This window comes from Mustela nivalis (assembly GCF_964662115.1).
Source record: "Mustela nivalis genome assembly, chromosome: 14".
Classification (NCBI taxonomy): domain Eukaryota; kingdom Metazoa; phylum Chordata; class Mammalia; order Carnivora; family Mustelidae; genus Mustela; species Mustela nivalis.
In genome coordinates, this window is record NC_139033.1 from 62,896,309 (window position 1) to 62,923,566 (window position 27,258).

General features: G+C 40.0%; 1 protein-coding gene across 1 annotated transcript in view; it reads left to right on the plus strand.

Moving 5' to 3' along the window:
• CHST9 (carbohydrate sulfotransferase 9) overlaps positions 1 to 27,258 on the plus strand; it is a 228,629-nt gene that overhangs the window by 71,212 nt on the left and 130,159 nt on the right. The window lies entirely within an intron of this gene.

Consider the following 27,258-nt stretch of genomic DNA (forward strand, 5'->3'; position numbering starts at 1 on the left):
CTGTCATCTTGCTCCCTGAGGCGGAAAGATGCCCGAGGTTGTCTTTTCTCTGTGTATTGACAAAACTTCAAGTAAATGACAGTGGGAACCAGCTGTGAAAAGCTTTTGAAATTTTTGCCCAAAAGTTTTACTTAGACATTGGCTTGCCTTGAAAAATTAATCCCAGTTCCTGAGTAGTGTAATTCACCCATTAGTTTTATTTTTCAGTTTTACCATCTTTCACGGTATTCAGGCAGGGCAAGTATCACACTGAGGATGGGAGAATTGGCTAAAAAGGCTAATGGACCACGGGATGGTCATTGCCACAGACTACGCTTGGAAAGACGGATGTATGGCTCTAAAGGAGTGAGGCTTTACTTGGGTACGGTGGAAACACAAGTCTGCACACTATACGCTTTTCCTTACAATATTTTCCTTTATGTGAATCGGTGCTAAATCTGAGAGCTATCTGATAGTAGGAAAACTTACTAAAGTTAATAAATTGTCATTTCTCATGTTTAAATATAAAATATGAACATTTCGATGAATTTTTAAACTATCCATTGAACCCTACTAAAACACCTATTTTCATTGCCTAAATAATTTCAAATAATTTCAAATATGCGGATATCCTTTGTCTTGATTCACTTGAAATTGTGTTCTAGGAGAGGTGTTTGTATTTCAGAAATTTGGGAGGATCCACTTTTAAGGGAAACGGCGGAACTTTTGTTAAGGCTACATTTCTAGTAACTTAAGTACCAATTACCCACCGCGGGGAGCACTGGGTCAAACTGACTAATAAACACGTGGCAGGTGACTTTGGGATTAAATCTCATCCTGGGACAGAAAGATCCCATTTATATTGTTAATTAAGTGCAGGCTTTGGCCTTTATTTGAACCTTTGAGAAGGATCATGTAGCAGGAAATTTTGGTTGAACAGCACACTGACCATTTTCATGCAGAGAATTATCACAGAGTGTGCTTTTAGCCCCTGATCTGTGCACAGTGTCTTTCAGCAAGTTGATAACATTTTTTTTTTTTAATTCCAAGACCTTAAGCAAACATAGGGGAAACTGGATGTAATATTAAGCAAATAAATACCGGGGTGCCTGGTGGCTCAATCGGTTAGGCGTCCAGATCTTGGTTTCAGCTCAGGTCATGATGCCAGGGTCTTGAGATCAAGCCCCAGGCAGGCTTCATGCTCATCAGGGAGGCGGCTTGAGATTCTCTCTTCTCTCCCTCTGTGCACCTCCCCCACCCTGCTTGCACGTAGGCAAACACACACTCTCTCATAAATAAATAAATAAATAAATATTTAAAAAAAGAAAAATAGCATCACATCTGAATCTCATTAATTTGTTACTCTATTGATTAACCTACTAAGTGTGAAAAGCAGAGTTCCGCCCCGGGGAGATGCAATGATGAAAAGATACAGCCCCTGCCCTCAGAAAGCGCACCCTCCCTCCAGGACAGTGGGGCAAAGAAACGCTAACCTCGAACAATAGGAACTTGGAGTAGATACACCACTTTGTGCCATCTGCAGGCTTGGAGAAGGAAGCAATTGTTCATTCTCCTGTAGTCAGAGAAAGAGTCCTGTGAGAATAATTGCTCTTTCGTCTGATGTTGATTTGATTCTTTAAAGAGTCCTTTCAGGGCGCCTGGGTGGCTCAGTGGGTTAAAGCCTCTGTCTTTGACTCGGGTCATGATCTCAGGGTCCTGGGATCGAGCCCCACATCGGGCTCTCTGCTCAGCAGGGAACCTGCTTCCTCCTCTCTCTCTCTCTCTCTCTCTCTTTCTGCCTGCCTCTCTGCCTACTTGTGATCTCTGTCTGTCAAATAAAAAAAAAAAAAATTTAAAAAAAAATAAATAAAGAGTCCTTTCAGTCAATTCCTTCTGAATATACTCACCAACACTCTGTCCCTGATTTTTTTCTCTTTTTTTCTTTTTAACAGTCTTTCCCTTCAAGCCATGCCCACAGCTCATCCTGTCCCTCCTAAGGAAACCAATTCCAAATGGCACCCTGATTTTCCCTAAATTCCACCTCTTTATTTCCTGCTCATCTCAGTCAGTTGTTGTCTTAAATTCTTCAGACTCATGAAACCGAGAATGAATTCATGATCACTGTGCATCAAACCTAAATCTCCCCATCTGTAGGCATTATTTCTGTTATAGCCATGGCCATCTGGCTGGTCACCCAGGCGTCAAAGTGGAGCTCCATCCTTCTCTCTAGGTCTTTCTCCACATCTCATCATCAATTAGTTGCAGAAGCCCTCTTTACTCCAGCTCCGGTATGTGGTTTACTGTCCCACTCTACAGGACATCCTTAGGGCTCCAAATCAGATGGTCAAGCATCATGCTCTCTATGCACAGTGCCCACCCACATTAGTTCATCCAAATATTTACTGAGAGTCTACCATATGCCAATTACCAAGTGTTGAAGTGTTGAGGATATGAAAATTTTTAAAAAGCTCAGTTTCTTAGAAGATAAGAATTCTTTCTACTGAGGGAGGCACAGTATTAAACTATTTTTTAAAAAATAATGGGGGAACACCTGGGTGGCTCAGTTGGTTGAGCAGCTGCCTTCAGCTCAGGTCATGATCCCAGCGTCCTGGGATCGAGTCCTGCATCGGGCTCCTTGCTCGGCGGAGAGTCTGCTTCTCCCTCTGCCTCTGCCTGCCTCTCTGCCTACTTGTTATCTCTGTCTGTCAAATAAATAAGTAAAATCTTAAAAAAAAAAAATGGGGGAGACAAACCATGAGAGACTGTGGACTCTTGAGAAACAAACTGAGGGTTTTGGAGGGGATGGGGGTAGGAAGTTGGGTGAGCCTGGTGGTGGGTATTAAGGAGGGCCCAGATTGCATGGAGCCCTGGGTGTGGTGCATAAACAATGAATTTTGGAACACTGAAAAAAAAAAGTTGTTCAGCACTAAAAAAAAATAATAATAATAAAAATAATGTGATAAGAGTACCATCTTCACTTACGGCATCAAGGAACATGTCCCCCAGAAACTTGACTCTTGAATTTTAAAGGATGAGTAGCAGTTAACTTACCACAAGAGGAGGAAATGGCATTTCCAGGCGAGAGACAAAGAGGGACAAAGGCGTACATTACCTGTGGATCCAGCAGGTGGAGGATTTTCATAGTGACCCATCCCTTCCTTCTTCGAACTTCCATCGGACATGAAAGCTCCTCTGCCCTGTTAAATGGTGATTGTAGTATTTGCCAACTCCTGCCTAGATCACAGATTTTAAGGGTAGGGACCATGTCTGGATTCTCTTTCAACCCACAATAGCACATGGACCCAGTTTACTCTTGCGGTAAGCTAAATAATGGCCCCAAAGATGCCCATATGGAAACCCCAGAACCACTGGTGATGTTACATGGCAGAAGAAACTGCAGATGTGGGTGAGGGCCTGGAGATGGGGAGATTATTCTGGACTATGCAGATGGGCCCTGGATAATCACAAAGATACTCCTAAGAGGGAGGCAGGAGGGTCAGGGTCAGAAGAGATACGGAGAGCAGAAACAGAAGTCAGAACAATATGGTTTCTGACTGTGAAGGTGAAGGGGGTTTTGTGAGTCAAGGAATGTGGGCACCTTCTAGAAACTGTGAAAGGGCAGGCATGGAAGCTCTCAGCACTGCACAACTCTGCCCCCACATTTTAGACCTTTGAACTTTAAGATAATACATTTGTGTTGTTTTAAGCTGCTGAGTTTGTGATAATATGTTATAGAGCAATAGAAAACTAATACAGTATTTAATACTTATAAGTGATGTATAGACTCATGGGATGATTTTTAATATTTTCTTCTATATTAGCATGACAGTTGTAGAATTTTTTTTTTAAATCTTTGTAGAGGGAATCGGAAAGGTAATGGCCACTAGACTGTGCTCATTTGATAAAGTAAAATAAATAGGAAATTTTCATCATACAAGTTTTCGTCTTCAGAGAGGATTTAAGAAGACTGACAAGAATTTCCAGATACTGTGATAAAGCTAATTTCTTCAACTAATGATATCCTTTGCTTTGGAATACAGTTTCAAGCAAAATTTGGAGGGTGTCATTATCAGAAAGTGTGAGTTTTTACTAAAATTCCTACAAAATACCATTCTACGTTTATCTTTAGCCAGCTCTATAACTTAGAGTAAAAAGGCAATATTTTGTGAGCATTGCAAGCTTCTCAGTGTTTTCGAAGAAGCAAATCCATAATCCATTGTGATAGGTGTTGGTAGACAATGACATTGGATGAAATTTGGTGTGGAGTGTGAACATTCAGTACGAGGTGTCTAGGAGAGTCCTCAGAGGATACACACAGGCATCGCCCCTAGCAGGTGGTAGAAACAAGTACGTGGGGGACCTCAAACCTTTTCAGGATATCAGTTTAGGAACTGAACCACCCAGAATTTTAACCTTTAATGTCCCGTGCCAATGCAAGATTTACAAATATAGTCAGTCCTCATTATTTGTGGATTCTGGCTTTGCAGATTTGCTTATTTGCTAAAATTTATTTATAAACCCCAAATCATTTGACAGTCATATGTGGACACATGCGCTCAGAGTGGCAAAAACGTGTGTCACCGCATTCATGTGTTTTGAGCTGAGGTCAAAGAAGGCCGTGCTCTGCTTTCGGGTTTCAGCTCTCCTCCGGAGATGATCGGAGGATGGAGACAGGAGAGGCCAGGAGGAGTGAGTGCAGGAGACTTGGCTCTGGGGCCAGTTGGATGAGGTTTGTGTCCCAACTCCAGCATCTGTTACAAAGTGTCCATAAGTAAGTCACGCAACACTTCTGAACTTTGATTTTTCTTTTGTAAAATAGAGTAGAATCCACCAGAATGAATTGTTCTTAAGATTTAAGAGTATAATCTATGTGAGATATTTGTACACACATACACTTTCCCTAGGAGCAGTGTTCAGTGTTTGAGTTGATTGTTTGTGGTGACTTTATGGAACGTAACTACTACAAGTAATGAGAATCAACTGTACATTTCCGTGTGAATTATTTTAAAGAGTGGCTAGAGCTGGGCATGCTGCCACTTAGAAGACATCCGTAACAAACCTCGGTGGGAAATACACAGGCTGAGCTCATTATGTGTTAGTGAGCGAGGCCAGCCATATACCATGCTCTAGGATCCTGTTTCTCACTTGTAGAAACAATCATGGACACAATCATCAACGCCTTCTACCATGTTATATATTTTTCCTGTCTCTATATAAGCAAGATACATTATTTGCTTATTTATTTTAGCAAGTTACATATTTTCCTACAGGATGACGTTCTAAAGATGTAGGTTAAAAACACACAGTTCGTACAGATGTAGTCACTTTATCACTTCCTACTTTCCCCAAAGAAGTCTGTTTCTCTGTGGCAATAAAAATATCTACACAAGGCTTCCACCCCACACACAACATTTATCTATTATGAAATGGAATTTCTTTTTTCAAGACCCATTCAACAAGGATTTATTAGGCACTGTGTTGAGTGCTATAGAAGATTTAGATAGAGGGATGCCTGGGTGGCTCAGTCGGTTAAGTCACTGCCTTTAGCGCAGGTCATGATCCCGGAGTCCTGGGATGGAGTCCTGCATCAGGCTTCTTGCTTAGCAGAGAGCCTGCTTCTCTCTCTGCCTCTGCCTGCCACTCTGCCTGCTTGTGTGCACTCTCTCTCTCTCTCTCTGACAAATAAATAAATAAATAAAATTTAAAAAAAACAAAACAAAAAAAGATTTAGATAGAGAAGTCATATTTCCTTCTCACGTAAGCATTTATAACATCTGGGGCAGGGTGGTACAATAAGTGACTATACAAAGAGGAATAAAAAAAAGCATATGGTCAAATAGATGTGTATATGTTGTGCATGGGAACCTATATATTTAGCCACCAACTTAAAGCATTCCAGAAGAATTTCTGAAGAGTGTGCTGATCGGAATTTTAGCCACTTGGTATCTTCATGTATATTCTAATCAAAGTTATAATTACTTTGCTCCCTTCTATCGATATGATTGATTCTACGTACTGGTAAAGAAGAAGGGGGAAAGCACCACTAACATCAACTATTAAAAGAATTGTTTTAAAATTTCCATAAAGAGTCAATAAATCCTAGCTTGGTGGACTCAATGAACCTGGGGAAGCTGTAAATTCTGAATTTTATGCACCTTATAAGAACATGGTATCAAACATAGATGGACTGCCTCTTCCAGTGGAGTGAGAATCCCCTGATCAATGTTTGCAGTTATGCTGTGTATTAAAGCCAGGAGAATCCATTTGACTGATCACTTCTCTGAAGAGCTAACTGTATGCTTAAATGATTGCTTATCCTACCTGTTTACCTCCTTTCCCCTCACTGGGCATGTAGCTCTTGTCTCTTTTTCCTATTGTATGGAGAAAATACGGAACAATCCCTGTACTAAATTTCCTATCAGACACCTCATTGGCCTGCTTGTGGATGGACGAGGGTTGAGCAGGGCTCCAAGCTTACACAAAGGATTGATATCTTCAGTATAATTAGATTTGCAAGACTCCAAGGTTATGGGGAGAGAAGGCAAGGGTCCCTGGTGCTGAGGGCAGGCAGGAAGTCTATTTTGGGCTCCTTCTGATACAACACAAACAAAAATCTAACTGACTTTAAACAAGAAGTTGGTACAGGCCGCAGCCTTGGAGGCTGCACATGTTCATTCTGAACTTTCTGGCATTCGGGTCTTGGTTGCCACATTGACCCACACCTATCCCAGGGTTCACTTCCTGCTAAGGTACTGGTGTTTTAAGCAGCCCAGAGAGGTCCCCTTTTGCAAATACTTTTAAATGGAACCTTGAGACCTCAAAAAAGCTGAGTCTACTAAAGTGAGCCCATATTACACACACACACATGCACACACACACACACGCATACATATATATGATTCATTAAAAACAAGTTTTCCCTTTAAAAAATTAAATGAAATCAAACAAATCAGACAGTTACTGCTACTGCTTCTGGAACTGTCCCACATCACAACAGCCTCAAATTTCTAATGATGTCATTTAACAAAATTCTCAGTCACTTTATCCTTTTCAAATAGAGCCTATTTTCTTAAAATTGCACATTCAGATAAGAGAGCAGAGTCCTTTTATCAAAGTACTTCATGAGCGTTGAGAAATGTCAGATTTAATAATTTATCACCTGGATACCGCATGCTTTGAAGCTGAGGACATGGTAACAGTGATAATGACATGGTAAATTACGTTACCGCGGCATGGCCGCCTCCAGTGGCTCCTCGGGTTTCAGGGCTTCAGCTCTGAGGACTTCACATCTTGGTCAAAGGGGCATGGCGTTCGCCCATGTGCTAAAATTGTTTGATCTTTTGGAACTTAATAGTTTGCTCCCTGGATTCAGGCATCCAAGACAGTCTTGTAAGTACCATATGAAATCCCTAAAAATATCAGACCTTTGAATATTTAAGTGTTTGGCCATTAATTGTAGTCATTCTTAACTCTGTACGTTGAGAAGAATGTTTTCCATCTGTAATAGGAGACACAAGAAGTTTTGCCCTTTGGGGAGTCTGTATGTGAAAGAGATACTTCACTGTAAGTAACTGACACCTAGCAAGTGAGATTTGTAAGTTTTGTTATTACAAAAAAGCATTCCTTGTATTGGCTAATTTTACATGTTGTCACGATCCAGTAATCTATGTTCACGTGAATTTTACCTACAAAAGGATAAGTGAAGTAAACTCGTAACTTCAGACCATTTGGAATCAGATGGAATGTATTTTCCCAACATTGAATCAGAGGCCAAGTGAGAATGAGTGATACCTTGAGATAAGACCAGTTGGCAGCCCAGAGTTTGTTTTATCCTTCCTTCTTTGATATCCTTCTGGAAATAAGAATTTCTTTTTTCGTGTGTGTGTGTATGTGTGTGTGTGTGTTGAATACTTTGCTTTTCTAAAGCAGTGGAAATTTCATGTGTTTGCTATCTGGTTGGGCAGGTTTATAGACTGAGTGTGACAAACATGAGTCAGCCAGTGGAGGTCCTTGCAACTAATGAAATGTATCAGAGAAAAAAACCCAAGCCACCTTCCATTAGACCTGCAATCTGTGGGAGTCATAGGTAGGGAGGCAGTTGCTGCACCAATTTGGGGACACTTCATTTTTATTTGTTAGTGATCTGCAGTCTCTATTTCCTAGCTTTAAAGATGAAAAAAGAAATTGTGGTGGGGAAACATATTCTTTAAAGAATTATTTCTTTTACTCCTAGTCAACGACTATTGTTAGAGCTGTCAAATCTTATATGTTGCTGCACTCTCAGTATATAAATATATGATAATATAAGTATATGATTTATATATACTAGATATTATGAAGCATATATATTTATATAATTATATAAATTATGTATTAGTCATATTCTTGTATATAAATTATAGATTAGTATGTATTCATATTGTTTATCTTATATTGGGATTTCATATATATTAAGTTATATATATCGATGTGCTGTCTTCTAACCTCAACAGTATTTTAGAAAACAGAGTGTAATAATGGTTGCTTATGCAAAGCTAGGATCAGAACATATTGTCTATGATTTGTCCGAGTAGAATACCAGCATCAGAACACAAACCACCCGACCCTGTTACCAGACCCAGGCTGATAACTCTATGTCAGTGTCGATGTCTTTGGGTGGCTGGGGACAGGGTCAAGAGGGTGAGATTCTTCTGTGATCATCCTTGCCTAAAGGAAGTCACTATTTGTCAGGCACAGAAAGGATAACATTGATAGATTCTATCTTGTTCGACTCTACAAAGAACACACACACTTTACTCACTCCTCCCTCCCCTGGCTAATTTTTAAATGGTAATTTGTTTTAGGTCACTGCCATTACCCTGAAAGCATTTTTATAGTTTTGTCTTTGTTTAAAAACACACACCAGCCTTTAAAGACTCCATCGGTTACAGAATAGATAGTAGAGACACGGATTCAGTGACTTGGGGTAAATAATGAAAGAGAAAATGAAATGAATTGGAGAAAAGATCCTTCATGCTAAGCCAGCAAAATAAAATGCAGCTTCCAGAATCACAGAAGCTGCATTCTGGGAGAAAGTTGCTTCCGTGCTTCGTAACTTAGGGATGTTAGTCGCACCAGCTCTTCCACGTTTGAAATGAACAGTAAACAGCTACGTGTCATATTCAAAAGTGCTAGGATAAAATATGAATCTCTGCGTTCCGGTCTTCACCCTGTTGCCACATATGCTAGCTGAGATGAGAGAAGTGATTCTGTGTCACAGGTACGGCTCCATTCCAACTTATCAAGGGTGAGTTCTACCTGTACCTTCCTCAGAGTTGTGGACACAAAGGAGACTGGTAAAAGATAAGAAATGAAGAGATCATAAATGTGAGCCCAGAGAAATAGAAAGGGCGATAAACTGCTTGATATCCTGGACAAAATAGATTTAGTCGTGAAAAGTAAGTAAAAAACTGCTTAAAGATAACACTAGACATCAGAAGTCTAGAAGACATCAGAAGTCTCCCTGCCGGGAGAGGAGGGAGGTGGGGGCGGGGGCAGGGCATGGCTTCGGAGGTCCCTGGTACCCAGGCGCTAGCCTGACGCGTTAACCCAGCAGGGATATTGTCACGCTGTGGCAGTCTCCAGAGGAGACCATGGAAAATCTCTCCACCAGGTCTGCTCTCCAGCTGGCTAGCCATGTCCCTCAAATACTCATGCTCTGTCCCTGCCAAGTCACTGCTGGTTGGATTTCTCAGAACATGGTGAGACACGGTGGTGTGAATTCTAGCTCCTTGTCCAGTTAGATATTCACCTACACGCCCAGAGTTCACATTGCCAGTGACAGGAGGTCCAGGTGCTATTTCTGACTCACTCACCTGCTGACTTAGGCCAGTGTCCTCAGACTTCAGTGGGCCTGGGAAATCGATCTAGCTCAAATGATGATTTGCCTTCAGTCGTTCTCAGAGTGTGACCTGGGACGGTTCACATCTGATGAGTTCCTAGGTGATGATAATGCACTTGTCCTCCATACTTTGGGTTGCCAGAATCTTAGCAGAATGTGGTTGACCCTCTCACACAGAAAGAGAGCAGTAAGTGCTCTTCTTAGGGAAAACTACCAGCCACTAATACCATCAGTGGCTTCATGTCCGGAAACTGGACTAGAGTCTTCCAGCAAGGCTTGGGCTGGAGCAGCACATTGTATCTGTTAGGAGAAGGGCTGTCCCTCTCTGCTAAAATGGGTTGGTGAGACTCCCCTGAATCTCATCATTCTGGGTTTGGATCAAGTGAGGCTGCACATCTGGCCAAGCAGGCCTGGCCTATCTGTGGGGTACAGTGTTGAGGCTGTATTTTTCTAACAGGTCACAAGCACCCTGGCCAGCAACTTCAGCCTGCATCATGTATGTTCTCTTACTGACTTAAACCATTTCATCAACTATGGTAAATATTTCCAAGAAACGGCTAAGAGGAAGCCCTTTGGCATTTATTAGTCTTGCCTTTGGTGAAGAACCATTTAAGGATTAAATGATTGGAAGTGTATTTCATAAAGACATGATCCCTGCCTCTCTTTATTCCTCTTATCTTCTCCAGATTAATTTCTGCAGAATATTTGTCCTGCACATCGGATTTTATCATCGTTTCGTTATTATCCCTTGTAGGGACGTGATTGAGTCTGGGAGAGAGAGGAGTAGGCAGTGAAATTTGCGGAAGGAGACATCTGAGAGTCTTCTATGTGTATGAGAGAGAAAACTGGATCATTTAAAAAGAGTCCCCAAAGTCCTATAATGTGCAACAGTTATAACTTGCTGCTTATTTGCTCACAGATTATAAAAAAAAAAAAATTCATGTTGAGTTTCATTACCCATACCATGACATAGCAATAAAATGATGAAGGGGCAAAGAGGCTTGAATAAACTAAAATCTGGATAGGTATTCCCAGAGTTGTCAGGTGGCTTGTCAACCTAAATATGTTAGATTTAACATCCCAAAACTCCATGTGATGACCCCTTTCTAAATTCTGCTTTTATAGGGGTGTACCTAGGGCCCATAGAAAAATGAAGATAGGGAGTCAGGCTAGAAATTCTGGAACAACCCACTTTTTCCTTAGAATAGATAAGTAGATAAGTGGAAAAGAAATATCGTGGGTACTGTCCCCCTCTTTTGAAATTGACGAAATTGTGTTAGTAGTTGAATTCCTTTGACCTGTGGCAGGAAAGCTTTTTATTTCCTTTTACTTTCTTTCTTTTTAAATTTCTAAAGAGGAGGAAAATGTCAGGCAGTAGTGTGTTGTTACTGCCACAAAATATTATTAAAGCATAACTACCAAACCAGAAAGCATCGCCCTGTAAATTTAATGCAATGTCAGTTTTGATCTAGGTATTTTGCTCTCCAAAGAGATGCTTAATCTTCTAAACAAAATTGAACTGAATGGATTTCAAAAAAAAAAAGTCTGTTGTGGTAACATGCCAGTACAGATTACCAGACAAATAACCAACTACACACATTTCCCATAGGTGAGTATATGAATTTGAAACTTAGGCTTGACTATGAAAATATTGATCAGGTAGTGCAATGATAAACAATACCACTTTACTTTCAAGAAAGCCATTAGAAAATTGGGTCTTACTACTTGAGTTTAAGGTTTTAAATGTAGAAAATTCTGTCTTAATAAAAATAAATAAGAGGATCAAGACCAATTGAGATCTTATGCATGAAACAGAAACCACTATAGAAATGTAAGGCTTTATTAGAAATAATCTTTAGTAAGCCTAGAAGATATTTACCAAACATGGTGATTTCCTGGAAGTCATGATATTTACAAAGTTTGATGAGGCCTACTTAGTTGATCTTTTTAGAAATGACTTTAATTATCTTTTTAAATAACCAAATAAATATATATAAGGAATCTAAATATTTTGGAATATATAATGAGATATAATTGATGAAAAAAGACAACTAGATTTACATGAGATTATGATATCCCAACTGGTTAAGCCACTTCACTACATAATGAATGTAGATGTGTGAATAATTTAGGCATATTGGGGGAATAGGTTTAAAGGATCAGGTTTAAAAGTTCAGAAGGAATTCAAACACCTGGAAGCTAAAGACCACCTTGCTTAAGAATGCTTAGATCAGTAAGGAGATCAAAGAAGAACTGAAACAATTCATGGAAATCAATGAGAATGAAGACACTTCGATCCAAAACCTATGGGATACAGCAAAGGTGGTCCTAAGGGGGAAATACATAGCCATCCAAGCCTCCCTCAAAAAAATTGAAAAATCCAGAACACAGCAGCTGTTTCTACACCTTAAAGAACTGGAGAATCAACAACAAATCAAACCAACTCCACACATAAGAAGAGAAATAATCAAGATTAGAGCTGAGATCGATGAGGTAGAAACCAGAGATACAGTAGAACATATCAATGAAACTAGAAGCTGGTTTTTTGAAAGAATCAATAAGATCGATAAACCACTGGCGACACTAATCCAAAAGAAAAGAGAGAAAGCTCAAATACATAAAATTATGAATGAAAAGGGAGAGATCACAATGAACACCAAGGAAGTAAAAACAATCATCAGAAGTTATTATCAACAGTTATATGCCAATAAGCTAAGCAACCTAGATGAAATGGATGCATTCCTGGAAAACTATCAACTCCCAAAATTGAACCAGGAAGAAATTGACAACCTGAATAGACCAATATCTAGTAATGAGATTGAAGCAGTGATCAAAAACCTCCCAAAAAACAAGAGCCTAGGACCTGATGGATTCCCTGGAGAATTCTACCAAACTTTCAAAGAAGAAATAACACCTATTCTCCTGAAGCTCTTTCAAAAAATTGAAGCAGAAGGAAAACTTTCTGACTCTATGAAGCCAGCCTTACCCTGATCCCCAAACTAGGCAAAGACCCTACCAAAAAGGAGAATTTCAGACCAATATCACTGATGAATATGGATGCTAAGATTCTCAACAAGATCCTAGCAAACAGGATCCAACAACACATTAAAAAGATTATCCACCATGACCAGGTGGGATTCATCCCTGGGCTACAAGGATGGTTCAACATTCACAAATCAATCAATGTGATAGAACAAATTAATAAGAGAAAAGAGAAGAACCACATGGTCCTCTCAATTGATGCAGAAAAAGCATTTGACAAAATCCAGCATCTGTTCCTGATTAAAATGCTTCAGGGAACATTCCTGAACTTCATAAAATCTATCTATGAAAGACCCACAGGAAATATCATCCTCAATGAGAAAAAGCTTGCAGCCTTCCCATTGAGATCAGGAACACGATAAGGATGCCCACTCTCACCACTCTTGTTCAACATAGTATTAGAAGTCCTAGCAACAGCAATCAGACAACAAAGAGAAATAAAAGGTATCCAAATTGGTAATGAAGAAGTCAAACTCTCTTTCTTTGCAGATGACATGATTCTTTATATGGAAAACCCAAAAGACTCCACCCCCAAACTACTAGAACTCATACAACAATTCAGCAATGTGGCAGGGTACAAAGTCAATGTACAGAAATCAGTGGCTTTCTTATACACTAATAATGAAAATAGAGAAAGGGAAATTAGAGAATCGATTCCATTTACTATAGCACCAAGAACCATAGGATACCTGGGAATAAACCTAACCAAAGAGGTAAAGGATCTGTACTTGAGGAACTACAGAACACTCATGAAAGAAATTGAAGAAGACACAAAAAGATGGAATACCATTCCATGCTCTTGGATCAGAAGAATAAACATTGTTAAAATGTCTATACCGCCTAGAGAAATCTATACTTTTAATGCTATTTTGATCAAAATTCCACCGGTATTCTTCAAAGAGCTGGAGCAAATAATCCTAAAATTTGTATGGAATCAGAAGAGACGCCGAATCGCTAAGGAAATGTTGATAAACAAAAATAAAATGGAGGGCATCACGTTACCTGATTTCAAGCTTTACTACAAAGCTGTGATCACCAAGACAGCATGGTACTGTCATAAAAACAGACACATAGACCAGTGGAACAGAGTAGAGATCCCAGATATGGACCCTCAACTCTATGGTCAAATAATCTTCAACAAAACAGGAAAAAATATACAGTGGAAAAAAGTTTCTTCAATAAATGGTGCTGGGAAAACTTGGCAGCTATATGTAGAAGAATGAAACTGGACCATTCTCTTATACTGTACACAAAGATAAACTCAAAATGGATAAAAGACTTCAATGTGAGACAGGAATCCATCAGAATCCTAGAGGAGAACATAGGCAGTAATCTCTTCGATATCAGCCACAGCAACTTCTTTCAAAATATGTCTCCAAAGGCAAAGGAAACAAAAGTGAAGATGAACTTTTGGGACTTCATCAAAATCAAAAGCTTCTGCTCAGCAAAGGAAATAGTCACGAAAATAAAGAGGCAACCCACTGAATGGGAGAAGATATTTGCAAATGACAGTACAGACAAAAGGTTGATATCCAGGATCTATAATGAACTCCTCAAACTCAACACACACAAACAGACAATCATATCAAAAAATGGGCAGAAGATATGAACAGACACTTCTCCAATGAAAACATACAAATGGCTATCAGACACATGAAAAAATGTTCATCATCACCAGCCATAAGGGAGATTCAAATTAAAAGTACATTGAGATATCACCTTACACCAGTTAAGAATGGCCAAAATTAGCAAGACAGGAAACAACATGTGTTGGAGGGGATGTGGAGAAAGGGGAACTCTCTTACACTGTTGGTGGGAATGCATGTTGGTGCAGCCTCTTTGGAGAACAGTGTGGAGATTCCTCAAGAAATTAAAAATAGAACTTCCCTCTGACCCTGCCATTGCACTCCTGGGTATTTACCCCAAAGATACAGATGTAGTGAAAAGAAGGGCCATCTGTACCCCAATGTTTATAGCAGCAATGGCCACGGTCGCCAAACTGTGGAAAGAACCAAGATGCCCTTCAACGGACGAGTGAATAAGGAAAATGTGGTCCATATACACTATGGAGTATTATGCCTCCATCAGAAAGGATGAATACCCAACTTTTGTAGCAACATGGATGGGACTAGAAGAGATTATGCTGAGTGAAATAAGTCAAGCAGAGAGAGTCAATTATCATATGGTTTCACTTATTTGTGGAGCATAACAAATAGCATGGAGGACATGGGGAGTTAGAGAGGAGAAGGGAGTTGGGGGAAATTGGAAGGGGAGGTGAACCATGAGAGACTATGGACTCTGAAAAACAATCTGAGAGTTTTGAAGGGGCGGGGGGTGGGAGGTCGGGGTACCAGGTGGTGGGTATTAGAGAGGGCACGGATTGCATGGAGCACTGGGTGTGGTGCAAAAATAATGAATACTTTTATGCTGGAAATAAAAAATAAATTAAAAAAAAAGAATCATACTGATTTTTATTTTATTGTGGGCTTGAAAGTAGTGAATTAAGATTTAAGATCTATTGAGAATATAATATTCAACATTTCTTTTTATTTTTATTATAACTCTAATAGTTTCCTGTTGCTTCCATCTTGAACATGAAGAGATAGAAATTAAAAAAAAAGAGATAATTGGCCCAGATCATATCATTATAAAGGGAAAGAATGAGGATCTCAATGAGATCCTCATTTTACTTGGCAATGTTAAGTCCTAACAATTAGTACTCAAAACATACAAATGACAGCCTTATGGAGTGCTTTCTTCTTTAGATTTTTCTGCCCAGATCCAAATCTTCTTGAGTCACCCATTATTTTAATATGCAATATTTAATATGCACCCATTATTTTAATATGCAATTTAAATATTTTAATGAACAAACTCTTTCCTCATCCAATATAAAGTCCAATATTCATTACCCATTCCCCCAGGGGGCATATAATTTCTTGTGGTCTCAGCATCCATTTCTTCTTACTCCTACTCCATGTTTTATCTTCCAGAACAAAACACTCTCCAGCTTATCTGAGTCCAAATATGGTTCATATGTCAGCCTCATACATCATTGTGCTTCACCAATTTTTGTTGGTTTGGGGGCACCTAATAGAATGGGGTTCAGCTCAGCACAGAATTGGAAGCAATTTAATATTGAAGGTAGTCATTGTGGTTCCAAACATCTGTTGGCCATTTCCTAAAATGAGATTTCTTACTGGCTGTATCTTTCTTTAGGATTCAACTGATCACATATTCCTGTATTCATTGGGTCCCTTCCTCCCTTTTTAGACCATTTTTCCCTTTACTTTTTTTCAGGATCATTTAACCTCTCAAATAAAAAGAAATAAAAATAAAAATAAATTAAAATTTAAAAAATTAAAAAAAAAACCAGCTCCACATTTCCTCTTATTTCATTATGCCAAAAAATCCACCTTTTCTTTTTTCCACACTCCCTTGGACTATCCCAGGAGTCTCACCTTTGAAGCCACCAGGGAATTTTCCTAAAGAACCCCTTTCCCTGAAGATGGCATTCTGCCACTTCCTTCGAAGGCAGAAAGTTGCTACCATTTGTTTTGTTTTTAATAACAAATTTTCTTTCTCGTTACATTAGTACTTTTAATACACATCTATTTTCACATTGTAGTTATGAAAGATAGCAGAATGACAAACATAACATCTACAATTCTTTGTTTTTTAGAATTAAAGCAACAACAACAACACCCAAACACCCTTGCTTTCCTTGGAAAACAGACCTACCTCAGCCTGGCTGGGAAGTGTTCTTAAGAGGCAAACTTCCTTAATATGTTTGTGTTCTGATTCCATTACGTGGAATTACACAGGCTTCAGGATGACATGTGAAGATGTTTATTGAAAAGTTTTCTGTCGCTTCAACACCGGAAGAAAAGTTCAGCTGGTGGCTCTTCTTTCTCTCCCTCCAAGTTTTTACTTTTAGAGTCTTTATTTGTATGTAATCAAAACGAAACATCTTGTCAGGGGATACATATTCCCAGTCCCTGGTAGGGAGGTGGTATACAGTGCTTGAAATGTTTGAGATGACAAATAGCCCAGCAGGTCTGGCCTCTTCTTCTCCCGCCCTGAGCTGCTGGCCATCTATTTCAAATTGTGTGTGCATTGTAGGGTGAAGCGTGTACCAAGGAGTGCCAACCTCCCCCCGAGCAGTGTCTTACTGAATACAGGATTAAGTGAAAGTCTCTGGGGGCTAGCCAGAGAATGAGGTGCCCAACAACACCAGAGGCTTGATGAGCTTAATAGAAGAGACCGCTACATTCCGTACCTCTTTCAAATGTTTACAGTGTCACATGCAATTCTGTCAAATATTTCTGAAAGGGAAAAAAATGAAAATATGCACCAACCATATTTCACCCCATGGAGGCATCATTTGGATGCCAAGAACAAAATCTTGATTTTGAAGTATCTTGAGTTGAAGATAACCTTGCTGTTTTGTTTAAAGCCCAAAGAGTACTTTCCAGCTCTCTCCCTCTCTCCGTCTCTCGCTTTTTCTCTCTCTCTCTCTGTCTCATACACAGACACACACACACACACACACACACACACACGTCCCTGCTCTGAATTGTAGGCAACAGAGTGCTATGTGCCTGCGTTAATCATGGTGGTGTCTGAATGGGTAGATACTGCTGGAAGCCAGAGATAGCAACCGGGAACTCCATCATGCTGACTCGGTGAAAATGATGACAAAGCTAATAACCTACATTTTTTTTTATCCCCCACTGTAAGGCTTAGCTACTCCAACTGTGTGATCTGGATTTTGTAACATTATTCTTCACCCTTTGAAATGACTCTTTTCTGTATATATCTAATCTCACTTTTCTAGGGTTTCCTACCAGCTTCTCAAGAAGTAAGGTCAACCTGTCATTAATACTCAGTCTTGATTTTCTTTCCAAAATATTTGACCATGTCACAACAGTTTAAAATGTGTGTGTGTGTGTGTGTGTGTGTGTGTGTGTGTGTGTGTGTGTATAATCAAGCAAAGAGTATCCCGTAGATTTTCAGGGTTATGGAAGCAATCTCTTAGGTGTTCCTAGCTGTATAAATGGGTCATATGCATGTGAGATTGACATTGCCTCCTTCCAGAGCTACCCCAGAAAAAATGGAAAGCAATGCTGTGAGGGTCTATAACCCTCCGGCCTCCCTCCTCCCACCCTCACTCATATTTAAACACAGTTGTTTCAACTGAAGGACAAAACTAAAATTAAAAAAAAATATATATATACATATATATGTATGCAAATAACCTCATAATTTTTTTTAATCTGTAGCAAATAGTGAATTGGGGAATTTAAAATCAAAGTGACAGATTTGGGCTATCTACACAGCCAGTTCAGATAATTTTATGTAAAAAAAAAACCCTTGTATTTTGCACAACAAAGGAAAAAGAATAGAATTGACCCATTTCTGAAAGACTTCAGAGTACATTTTTTACAAATGACAGTGGATCATCTCTATCCTATAATACCGTAAGACGAAGAAAGGCTAACCCTGACCCATTTACTTTATTTACTTTATGACAGTACAGTATTTTATTTAGAGTTTTTCAATTTTTTACTCCATAAATAAGTTTAACAATGATCCACTTATAATGAAATTTGATTGAATTTTATTTATATTTCGCCTCTTTAGAGTAAGCATTGCTAAATGTTTTTGAGGTAGGAAACTGGAGATGGCACAAAGAAAAAGGAGAACTTAAGTCAATCTCTGTCTCTCAATTTCATACAGAAAATAAGCCGCCATCACAGAAAATCTAGGAAATATATGTGGTAAACAATGAGATATTTGAAAGTTCTGGGTTCAATTCCAGGATCTAACACTTCCTGGGTTATCTTGGGCGAGGTCACCTTTCTGAGCTTCTGTTGTTTTCTCATTTATAAACTGTGGGTAAAATACCTTCCCCTTCCTTTCCTTTGACTAGCTTGAGAATCCTGTGAGGCAATATATGCATGACCGTCGTTTCTGGCATCCTTAGAGTAACAGCCTTTGTTGTCTGTGTCATGACGGACCTACCCTATAGTTGCTGGGCTTGGGGCAAGAGAACCAGTAGAGGCCACCTTTCCTTTCTACCTCCATCATGTCCCCTCCTGCACTGTGAGGAGCTTCATGTACACGCACTGGAACCCATCTGCACACACATCCAAGCCCCAGGCATCCTTTGCACACCCTGTAATGCCCCCCACCGATGATTCAGGCTGTTCCGGTGTACCCACATCTTGAGATCTGATCTGGGAAGAAGGCCCATGTAGACCCTGCCCTGCCTTGGGGCTGATTGGCCAGGGAATTCTGGTATCCCAGGTACTCAGTGCATGGTCTAGGTAAGAAAGGGCAAGCACCATGGCCCTCCTCCCTCTAGGTGGAGGGGATGTGTCTGGAAGATTGGAAGAGTGGACCTTCTCAATGCAGCCCCTGGCTGGCGAATACTCTAGACCGCTTAGTGCCTGGGACCATCTTAAAGGTAATGCTCTTTCCTTCAGGCTTAATTTTTCGTTTATTTAGCATAGCACATTGAGCTAAATAATTATTTAACATTCTCAGTTTATTTGACATAGTATTTATTTATTTGGCATAATATTTATTTTGCAGTTAGACTGTGTGGAATATCGGATGCTTTCAGCTACAAGTGACTAAAAGGTCTGGCTTTTAAAAAGAGTTGGAGGGGGAGGGATAAACAACCCGTAACAAGGAACTCTGAGGTGGGGTGGGTCCGTGGGAGCTTGGAGCCTCAGTGACATTCTCCTGAGGTATGTGCCCTTCGTCACCCTTGCAGTATCTTGGCTACGTGCTCACTTTCCAGGCATCATTCCCAGATGTGACTACATCCACTGAAAGAAAAAGGAGATTTTTTTTTTCCCATCTGTCTCTTTTGATTGGCAAGGAAAACGTTCTGATGAAATTCTCCCACAGAATTCATGTCATTAGCCAGAAATGTCAAACAACCACCTCAAGCAAAGGAATGGGACCACAGTGACTGGCTTGCATCAGTCATATTTCATTGGTGTCTTGTGAGAGGAGCGTCGGGTACCAGCATGGAATGAGAGGAGAAATGACCACAGGGTAGGCATTCAGTTATGTCTGCCACGGCCAATAAAGCTAGGAAGTTGCTCCTTCTCCTGTGGAATGCCAGACTCAGGCTGGTGCAAATCTCAGCATCTAAGTAAGTGTCCAGTGGCTGACCACGGTGCTCCCCCCACCCCCACACCCCTACCCCCGTGGCAGTGCTCCGCTTCCCATCTTTTGGGAGGGTTGTATCCCAAGGAGCTTCTCCCTGCTTTGCTTTTTCTGAAATCAGCATCTCACGCTGATCACCAGTAAAAGGTTTGGCCAGAAAACTGTGTATTGCCTTAGGTGTTCAGATCTTTATTTCTCTTCTTTTCTGAGTATCTCCCACTCTATCTCTGTTTTGAAGTGAAGACCCCCTTCTAGCTGCCACTGGGGGCCTCATCCGTTGAACCAATCTGCGGACTCCTCTACAGCCCTGCCCTTGACTGTGAATTTCTCATGGACTCTTTGCAAGCCTCCTTGTCCACCTGCCCAGTAACAGGCCCTCAGCAACATTTGCTTTTTGCTTTCTCCTAAGTATCCAAATGAATGTCACTGAATCTCTTCTACACATAAAATGTATTAGATAATTAACAACTTTTCTAGGAAACTCAGGGAGTCAACCAGATTTTCGGAGGATAGTTTTACAAGGTTACAAAGAACATGGCAATGCCTAGAAGCAGTCAATCAATATCCACTGATCTAAGCACACTTTCCTTATTTTCTTCCTTCAGCCCGTGAAATACGAGCTTCCCCGTATGTCTAAGGCCCAAGCCTTTGATGCTGGTCAATATGAAGGAAAAAATGTGTACGATGAGGATTTTTCAAAGGTTAAAAGAAAAGAAAAGAAAAACTTAGGGCTGGTGGAAATGAAAACCATGCTGACATCTCAAAGAATAAAATCCAGCTCACCTCTGGCCTCCATAAGCTTTCTCCATGAGCTAATGAGGCGATGATTAAGAGCATGAGAGAGAGAGCAATGAAATGTGGTTATTTCCTCCAGATGAAAATCCGGGCAGGACTGTGTGTCTGTTAGCCAAATAGATTGCCATTTAAAGTGAACAAACTCTGACTTCACAAGCACAGATTCTGATTGGACTCATATCATTACCTTCTATAATGAAATGTTTCCCCTTGTTGCTTTCCTACAGAAAATTAACCCTAAATAATATGAATGCTCTTCATTCAATGTAGATTCTGCTAATTTATCTTTTAAAAGTAAATCTACCTAGGGAAAATAAAGTAATTTTTAATTATTCGGCAGAAATTGCTATTGAATCTTCTCCATGTTTCAGTTCAGAGGGCTTCTCTGTCATCCTAACCATAAGCCATGAGCTTTTTTGAAGCCTGGGTGAAGATTTACATGTTATTGTTTCCAATGGGTGCCCCCTGGATGCTTTACAAGTCTTAAGATGCTTGTTCAATGGTGAGATTCTGCTTCTTTTCCTTTTGACTGGTTACCTGGAAATAGGTTGATAGCGTAACACTCTTAGAAATTCAAAATATGTATTAATCTGCATAGATTGTGCTTAAACCACATTCCTGATAATAACAGATTTTATTATTTTTTTCATGCAATGGAATACGTGTACATACTAAAATGTTGGGTGAGAGAACATATTTATAGGTATAGTTGATCAAGGCATCTCAGAAAAGAAAGAATGGAGGAGAGCTGTGCATTCCTGGGGGAGGGGGCAGGAATAGTAATAAGCATTGGTATATATTGATAGATATATCAGTAAATATCCTCATAATGAAAACAGAAAGAGAAGTTGTTTTTACTCTCTATTGCTGCATGTGGATGTTCGCCAAAACTTAATGATATAAAACAGACATTTATTTTGCTTGTGGTTTTATGGGTTAGGAATTTGGAAGGGGTTCAGCCAAGCAGTTGGTCCCTAATCCACATGGCATCTGCTGAGGTGGCTGGAGCTAAAGGATCCACTTCCAGATGTTTCTTCATTCCCACACATCTGGCAGCCAGGTTGGGGTGGCAAGAACAGCTAGTTGCTGGCCTTGTGTGGTTCAGGAAGCTCTTCCCATGTGGCCTCCGTGTGTGGCTAGCTTGAGCTTCCTCACAGCATGGTGGTCTCAGGATGGTCTGGCTTCTAACATTGTGACCAGCCTCTCCCAGAGCAAGTAGTCAAAGACCCAGGGAACAGAAGCTTCCTGATTCTCAAGGCCCACATGGTCTCAATGCATAAAACATGGCATTTCTAGCATATTCAATTTGCTATGCAAGTTACTAAGGCCTGGGCAGATTTAGCAGGAGGGGAATTCAACCCCACCTCTTAACATATGGTCATTTTTTTTTTCTAACACAGGATTGAATAAACATTATGAAAAGACTCTTTATTTTACAAAATAATTCATTCCTATCTCTTTTGCATAATGAACATTCAAGGGACATCTAGGATATTATGTCATTTGAAAATAATTATTCACACCGAACTTACTAGAAACATGCTCTTGCACAATGGGAAATATAAACATTGACATCCCCGCTTTTGCCGGCAGGTAAAGCGTACATTAGTAAAACTAGCATTCCCATTTTGCAGAGAGATTTAAGGCCTGGCAGTCACTGCACATTTTTTTTTCCCTAATCTGACTTCAACATCTAAAGGTCTTCCAAAAAACTTCTCTGCCAAAAATGACTCCCCCAGAATGAGGTCCTGAATATCAAAAGGTTTGCTCTAAGATTTAATTCACCCAGGCCAATGCGGGGAATCTGAAAGTAGCATTTGCTTGTCACATTAATTATGTGCTTGTCAGGTGGATCTAAGTGGGAAGAAATTCTGTGCTTGAGACTTTCCAAGACAATGTAAAACTGCTGTTTCTCATACTGGTTTTACCATGTCTTTGCAGAGGGGTCAGCCCAGGAAAAACCTTTGAGCGTTCGGTTCCTCGTAGGCTTTCTCCTTGCGAGGACGGATGGCAGACCCCAAGGCTGGGGAGTGCAGATGGAGTGTCAGCTCTGCCAAGGCAGATGGTCAACCTTGGAGGCCTAACTGTAGCTGTAGTGCTATGTTTCTGAAGGGCCAGTCTCCGTAGCTCAGTACACACGGTCTGGAGCTCACAGCGTGCACTGTGCTAATAATGGGTCTCTGCAGAAGCATCCTCACAGCGTATCAGCTGACCAAATAGAAGCAGACAGGAGAGCAAATGGAGTTTACTAAACCTGCAGGAGGGGGTTAGGATCCACAACCATACAGAAGCTCGTCCCTGTGGTCTGCTGAGGCCAGGTCCATTTCAACAACAGCATAAATCCAGGCATGAGTGATTAAATAAACGTCACAGCCTTTTCGTACTGTTGACCAAACAGAAACTATGCAACTTCTACAGTCTTCTGTCGACCACTTTAGACCAACTGGTCTTTAAATTGGCCCTGTTCTGCTCCTCTGTTCCTGCTCTGCAGGACTTACAGTCCCCTCACAGCCCTGTTTATATAATTTCTTTACGAGCCTAGTGTCTGCTGTGCTGTGTAACTCAAAGGACCGTTGGATCTTGGAAGAGTTGAGTTACTTATTCAGGGTCCTTCCATTTGTTGCAAGGAATAAGTACTGGCAATGAGATCTCATGATTTCTAGAAAAGCTCTCCCTTTCTATTTCGAATATATCAGCTGTGAACAATTCCATAGCTGCTGCTCCCTACAAAGTACAGACGAGAATTCAAACCACAAACCCTGGATTCTAAGATCATATCAGCTTCACTCATAATCAGAGAGAGGTTTGCAGTGTAAATTGTGTTTCATCAAACCAAGTTGTATTTGAAAAGAGGAAATGGAAGAGAAAAGAAAGGCATTTTCTAAAAGCAAAGCCACTTCCTTCTTAAAAATTCTAAGCGAAGGCAAGAGAGAGATGTTATGGTAAACCTGTCAAGAAACTCTCAGAGCCTGAACTTTATAATATTTGTATAAATGTAGCCATTGACCTTGAGCATATGAAGTATTATCATATGTTACTAGGAACCACCTGACATGGTATGTTTAGAAAGAGAAGTACCTAGAAGTACTCTGTGTCGCTTTGTCCTAAGCATTGAGATGTGAAATGTGACTGCACCATATACTCCAAATATTTAGGATTATTATTAAACACATCATTTTATGTAACCCTCACAATGACCCTGTCAAGTGGGAACTATTCTTACCCTCGTTTCCTGATAAATACAGTGTGATTTAGAGAGGTTAAATGATGTGCCCAATATCCCACACTGATTTAAATGGCAAGACCTGAGCTCTTCACCACTCCACGGAACTGCCCTCATCACCATAGCCAAGGAGCTCGGAAAAGGTAAAAATCTCCCTGCTCATATTCCAACCCTGCCATTCACTCATCAGAATCTTGTGACCATTACAAAAAAAGATTTCCAAGCCTCCTTTCTCTGCTGGCAAATGGAAGTAATTACCATCTATTTCATGGAATTATTGCAAAGATTTTAATTAAATAATATTTAGGTGACATTAGAGTACCCAACTCATTGTTAAGTTACTAAATAAGCGCTAAACTACTAAAAAGAAATTCAAAGTGTGAAGGTCTTTTGACATTCTACTCCTGAAACATTGTGATTGGATACTTAGCAGTTGGAATAAGCCATTGAGTCCTTCTAACAAATCCAATGGTAAAAAATAAACAGTGAATAAAAACTGCTGAATTGTTTTTAACAAAATAATTTATTCAGGCAACCCTCAAAACCTAGGGTTATATGTAACTTGCAGACATCCCAATTTTTACTCCTCCATATTGTCCTCTCGTTTGTTGTTACTTACTAAATGATTTGGCAAAGTTGCTTAGCCAATTTTCACTCTTTCCTTACCCAAAAATGGGCATATTTGGAAAGCTTCATCAAACTGTGAGAATGAAATGAGCTAATCCCTATATAACAATGACAAGCACACAAACATTGCTTACTGAACATTAGCTACTATTATGAGTGTGATTATAATAAGAGTACTCTGGCAGTATCAATTCGAAAGGATAAAGTAAAACTCCAATTGTTTCTGTTTTCAGTTGGAATATCAAAGAGAGGCAAAGAGAAAGACATCTTGCATATGTCTATGTCTTGTGTACACACACACACACACACACACACACACACACACGAGAGAAAGAGAGAGAGAGAAGGAAGGGAAGGAGAAGAGGGTGGGCCAGATGGTGGGGGTGGGGAAGTAGAAGAATAAAAGTGTGTAATGAGATCTCTATGCTTCATCCCAGAGTCTTGTAGCTCACAGGCTCCCCTTGGCTAAGATGGGAAGTCAGTTCATCTAATTCCAAAGTCCCTGTTCCTGTTCCTAGACCATGCTGTTTTTCCATGGAAAGAGGTTGATTAAGAAAACTGCATTTAAATGGACTTTATATATTCATATTCTCTCTCATTACAATCAGTAAGCAGGAATCTTTGGTATATACATACCCAAATCAGCAATAAATTCTTAAGATACTGATAAAAGCATTTCTTCATTCTGAGGACTACTTTGTTTTTCAGTCTCACATTAAAATAGCTAAACATGGCAGTGGTGGCCTGGGTTTTAGATGGGCTCTGCAAATCAACCAGCACTGTAACCTCGTTAACCTTGTTTGTAATTAAGGCATCTGAAGCCAGTAAACCTTAAAACCCCTTCCTCTCTACGACCCTATAAGGTAAACAGAATTAAAACCGTACCGCCTTCTACTTTCCCATTAACTCGAAAGTATAGGAGTGCTACAGATTCTCATTATCCAGAAGTATTGCCATTGTTTTCCATTAAATCCAGGTGAAACAAAAATGATATGAAAAAATTCATGGGAGTTAACATTATATTATCTGGTGGCTACATTTCTCTCCTTCACCCCCCACCCTGCCACCTTTTTTTAAGTAAGTGGCATGTGCACAGTAATTTTCCTTGTCATGATTCTATGCCTTCTTCATAGTGCATTTTGCCAAAGCAACATCGGACATAAATGAACATTCTCAGGTATCCTAGCAACGGGATGTGATTAATCATACCTCTCAGCGCAGGGCAGATAAAATGCCTGCAAGGGAACGCAAACTCAGAATTGGCTACTGAGAAATTGGTAGTGCAGTGAGGGAAGCTTGATAAGATTCCATGACAGACTTTATTATACAAAGACGGAAGCAAGTAGAAGAAAGAGTGTATTTCAGAGACAAGACTATATCTGAGTGTAAAAATACAGTACGCATATACACGAATGTAATGCACATATGTGTACGTGTAAATATATGCACATACATGCACATACACATGTGCACATACAAACTAGACGTAAGTATATATTTATGCAAATATGTAAAAAATTTCCTTTCCATTAGCAGTGACATAAAATACTGAGTTGCCAACACCCCTCCTGATTATTGCCAAGACATCACTGGATTGCCATTTATGTGCCTATGGTTTTAAAAGATCAGGAGCAATAATTGCCATTAGGATACTGCTTCCATACTGAGGTAGAGAAATGTGCTATAAATTGATATATATTTAATGTTCCTCCATGGAAAAATATCAACAACCTCAAGTCTAAAATAGCTTTTAAAAATATCAGTGCTCGATTTATATAAATAAGTGGTCATGACAGGTGGACTGTTAATGTTGAGTTAAATACATTTTCTCAGGAGAAAAGTTTCACCCTTCAAATTCCATTTTTATGAGAGTACCATCCATTTTTATTCTCACGGGAGGAATGTGCATCCAGCTTTAAAGAGAAGTAAGGTGCAAACCATACGTTAGTGTTTTGTTTTTAAACTAGAATCTTTAAGCATTAAAGCACGATGAGGGAAAAATGCATGTTCATTATTCTGAAAGCCTCTCTGTTATTTTATCGCCCACTTTTCTAATAGAATAGTTTTCCAGGGTGTCCCTTGTAATGTAAATACCTGGTAAAAGCTCTGGTCTTGGTTGTACTTGCACTCAGTGTTAACAGCACTGAAATTTACTTCCTGTTCCCTAGCATTTTAAGGAGGGCTGGAGCATTTCTTAACTCTCTGGGTATGTTGACTGAGTCCCAAGCATTTGCATTCAAGGCTCTGTAGGCATGTAGAGAGGGAGAGACATAGGGTACACATATCTCTCGCCCTAAAGGAGGCCACAGTCCAGTTGGGGAAACAAACTTGCAATTAATTATGAGCCAAACACTGGGGTCACTACTGTGACAGAGATTCAAATAAAGGGGTAAAGGAGCATAACAGAAGGGTGGTTCTGCAGGGAATGGAGAGTTGGGGGCGGCACAAAGCAGAAAGCTTCCCAGAGGAGCTGGCATCTGACTCAGCACTGAAGGATGAACAAGACAGGACTGACATGTCAGGACATTCC